This window comes from Nannospalax galili, unplaced genomic scaffold (genome assembly GCF_000622305.1).
Source record: "Nannospalax galili isolate Female #2095 unplaced genomic scaffold, S.galili_v1.0 scaffold550, whole genome shotgun sequence".
Lineage (NCBI taxonomy): Eukaryota > Metazoa > Chordata > Mammalia > Rodentia > Spalacidae > Nannospalax > Nannospalax galili.
In genome coordinates, this window is record NW_008329138.1 from 1,653,420 (window position 1) to 1,657,945 (window position 4,526).

Below are 4,526 nucleotides of genomic sequence, written 5' to 3' on the forward strand. Positions count from 1 at the left end.
ATAACTCTATTTAAATCTTCCATTATATGTGTTTATGTGTATATTTTAGGACGCCTCTATAGCAGTAGGTTTTCATGTGTCATTTTCAAAGGTATTGAGTGGTAGTGTACTAGTTAGCTTTCTGTTGCTGTGATAAATCTTTCAGACCAAATTGAACTTGAAGAGGGAGTTTATTTGGCTTATACATTTACATCACAATTCATTATTAGAGGAAGTCAGGTCAGGAACTAAGGCAGAAACCTTGAAACAGAAAATGAAACAGTGACCATGGAGGAATTGCGCTTTCCGACTTGCTCCCCTGGCTTGCTGAGTTACCTTTCTTACACAAGTCAGGCCCAATTGCCTAGGGATGGCACCACCCACAGTGGGCTAGACTTTCCTGCATCAAATAGCAATTACAAAAATGCTTCACAGACACGTCCATAGGTCAGTCTAATGGAGAAATTCCACAATCATGGTTCCTTCTTCCCAGGTGCCTCTACTTTTAGTCAACTTGACAAAAACTAAGACCTACAGTTAACATTCCCAACACTCCCTCCTCTGCTCCCATGAGCTATAATTACTACTTGAACTGGCAAGGTAAGTCCACTGGTGTGATAGTGGCCTACATTTTATGAGAGTAATTAAGCACTTTTTGATGGGATTTGAAATTTTGCAACCCAGTTCTTGGTTTATATATCAGGTTCTCAAGGTCCCACACACAAAAAAAATCTCAGAACTGATAAACAATCTCAGGAAAGCAGCATACAAAACCAACACACAAAATCGGTAGCTTTTTTATAAAGCAATAAAAGAACACAGAAAAAAAAATCAGGGGAAAATCCTATTTTTAATACTTACCATTAAACAAAATAAAATATCTGGGAATAGACCTAACCAAGGAAATAGAAGATCTCTACAGAAAATCTTTAAGACACCAAGAGATAAAATTGAGGAAGAGACTAGAAGATGTAATGGTGTTCCACATTCATTGATTAGAAGAATCAATATTTTAAAAATGAAGACCTTGTCTTATTACTTTTGCAAGACTTTCAAGTACTATGTTAAAGAGAAGTGGGGATAGTGGAAAGCCTTGTCTGGTTCCTGATTTCAATGGGAATGCTTCCAGTTTTTCTCCATTTAGAATGATGTTGGCTGTGGGTTTGATATATAGAGCTTTAATTATGTTGAGGCATGTTCCCTCCAGTACAGTTCCCTCTAGGACTTTGAACATAATGAATGTTGAATTATGTCAAAGGCCTTCTCTGCACCTATTGAGATGACCATGTGGTTCTTGTCTTTGAGCCCATTTATACGATTTATGATATTTACTGACTTACGTATATTGAACCATCCCTGCATCTCTGGGATAAAGTCAACTTTATCGTGGTGGATGACCTGCTGTAAATCCGTCTGGTCCTGGGCTTCTACTAGTCAGGAGGTTTTGTATTATTGTTTAAATTTTTTTTTGTGTTATGGGTCTGTTTAAGCTGTTAATCTCTTCTTGGTTTAGTTTTAGTAGTTCCCATGCCTTTAGATACCCGTCCATTTCTTTTAGGTTTTCAAATTTAGTAGCATATAGGTATTTAAAGTATTCCCTTATAATGTTCTGTATCTTTCTGGTGTCTGTTGTGATGTTTCCCCTTTCATCTCTGATTTTGTTGATTTGGAGGTGCTCTTTCTTGCTTTTGGTTAACTGGGCTAGGAGTCTGTCAATCTGGAGATATTGATTCTCTGTATTGTTTTCTTTGTTTCAAATTCATTAATTTCTTCCCTGATTTTTGTTATTTCTTCTTATCTGCTGGATTCGGGTTTCATTTGCTGTTGCTTTTCAAGTGTGTTGAGTTGCAATGTTAAGTCATTTATTTGGTTCTTTCTGATTTTTTGATGTAGACAGTACTATAAAATTCCCTCTAAGGACCACTCTCAGCGTGTCCCATAGGTTTTGTCATGCTGTATTGTCCTTTGCATTTAATTCCAGGAATACTTTTATTTCTTTCTTAATTTCTCTTTTGACCCATTCATCATTCAGGAGTGTGTTGTTTAATCTCCATGTTTTCATGTGGTGATTAAGGCTTCTTTGGATGTTGATTGTAAGCTTTATTGCTTTGTAGTCTGATAGAACACATGGAATTATTTCAATCTTTTTGTATTTGTTGAGGTTTGTTTTGTGCCCCAGTATATGGTCAATTTTGGAGAAGGTTCCATGGGGTGCTGAGTAGAAAGTATGTCCTTTGGTGCTTGAGTGGAATACTCGGTAGATGGCTGTTAAGTCCATTTGATATATGGTATTGTTTAATTCAGATGTCTGTCTGTTAACTCTCTGCCCTGTTAACCTATCTAATGGACAGAGCGGGGTATTGAAGTCTCCTACTATTAATGAGTTGGGGTTAATCTGGGTTTTAAAGACCTGTAGTACTGTTTTTATGAAGTTGCGTGCACCAGAGTTTGGTGAACATATGTTCATGATTGTAATATCTTCTTGATTCGTTGTTCCTTTGATCAAAATGATGTGACCCTTTTGTCTCTTCTGATTAGTTTTAGTTTAAAGTCTATTTTGTCACATATTAGAATTGCTATGCCTGCTTTTTTCTTAGTGCCATTTGCTTGGTATATTTTTTTTCCATCCTTTCCCTTTGAGATAGTGTCTGTCCTTGATAGTGAGATGAGTTTATTAAGACATCAAAAAGATGGGTTTTGTTTCTTAATCCATTCATATAGTCTGTGTCTTTTGACTGGGGAGTTCAGTCTGTTAATATTTAATGTTATTAATGAAAGATGTGCATTGAATCCTGTGATTTTTATTTCTGTTTACATTCTTATTATAACTGTACTTTTCTACAGTTATACTTTCATTGGATTTCTTTCCATAATCCCTTGGGTATAGTCATTCCTTCCTTCAGCTCTTTGTATTGCTTCCATGTGAACATGAATTGTGGTCACTGGCTGTGGCTGCTCTCCTCTGGCTATGGTCACTCTCTGGCTCTCTCACTTCCTCCAATCAGTTGTCTGGTCCAGACCCCAGGGCTGGTGAGGAGTCTGCGCCAGCATCGCTGCATTCAGATGCAGGAGACCAGGTTCAGTGACACAGATCTGCTTTATGGCAGGAAAGTATGGGCTTATATAGGGGTAATAGTCCAATCATAACACAGCATATGGGATCCCTTATTATCATGGCAGACTAGTATCCTACTACAATCTAGCAGGCCAGATGCTCTATTAGCATGATAACTTTCAGTTTCTCTAAGTTTCGGATTCCTGGAAACCATGTGACTTACATAGTTTTCTCTCTGATAAGAAACAGGAAGCACTGCATTCCAGCATGATAGGTATGTAAGGCAAAAGGCAAAATCAGTCACAAGATTTTCCACAACAATGAAGTCCTTCAGCCAATTTATGTCATGGAAGATTTTGCTTTCCCCTTTGATTATAATAGACATTTTGGCTGGGTATAGTAATCTGGGTTGGATTCTGTGGTCATTTAAAACTGGGAATACTTTGGTCCAGGCTCTTCTGGCTTTCATAGTTGAAAGTCACCTGCAATCCTAATGGGTTTTCCTTTATATGTGACTTGTTGCTTCTCTTTTGCAACTTTCAGTATTGACTCTTTGTTTTGTACATTAATTGATTTTACTATGATGTGCCATGGAGAGTTTCTGTTCTGGTCCTGTCTGTTTGGTGTTCTATTGCTTCTTGTATTTGTATGGGCATGTCTTTCTTTAATTTTGGGAAATTTTCTTCAACATCATTCTAAATGGAGAAAAACTGGAAGCATTCCCATTGAAATCAGGAACCAGACAAGACTTCCCACTATCTCCACTTCTCTTTAACATAGTGCTTGAAACTCTTGCAAGAGCAATAAGACAAGAGCAGGAAATTAAAGGAGTAATAATTGGAATTGAAAAGATCAAATTATCCATTTTTGAAGATGATATGATATTATATCTAAGAGAAGCCAAAAATCCCACCCAAAAACTCCGAGAAATTATTAACACATTCAGTAAAGTAGCAGGTTACAAAATTAACCTACAAAAGTCTATAGCCTTTCTATATACCAATAACAAGCAATCAGAGAAAGAGCACATGGAAACACTCCCATTCACAATTGCTGTAAAACAAAAACAAAACAAAACAAAAAAAAACTCAGAATAAACCTGACCAAAGACATTAAAGAGCTGTACAATGAAGATTTTAAATCTTTAAAGAAAGGAATTGAGGAAGACATCAGAAGATGGAAGGATCTCTCATGCTCATGAATTGGAAGAATTAATATTGTGAAAATGACCATCCTACCAAAAGCCATTTATAGATTCAGTGCAATGCCAATCAAAATCCCCATGACATTTTTCACAGAATTGGAAAAATCTATCCTAAGATTCATATGGAAGCACAAAAGACCTTGGATAGCTAAAACAACCCTGAGCACTAAGAGCAAAGCCAGGGGGATCACTATACCAGATTTCAAGCTGTATTACAGAGCTATAGTCATAAAACAACATGGTACTGGCACAAAAATAGACCCATAGACCAATGGAACAAAATTGAAG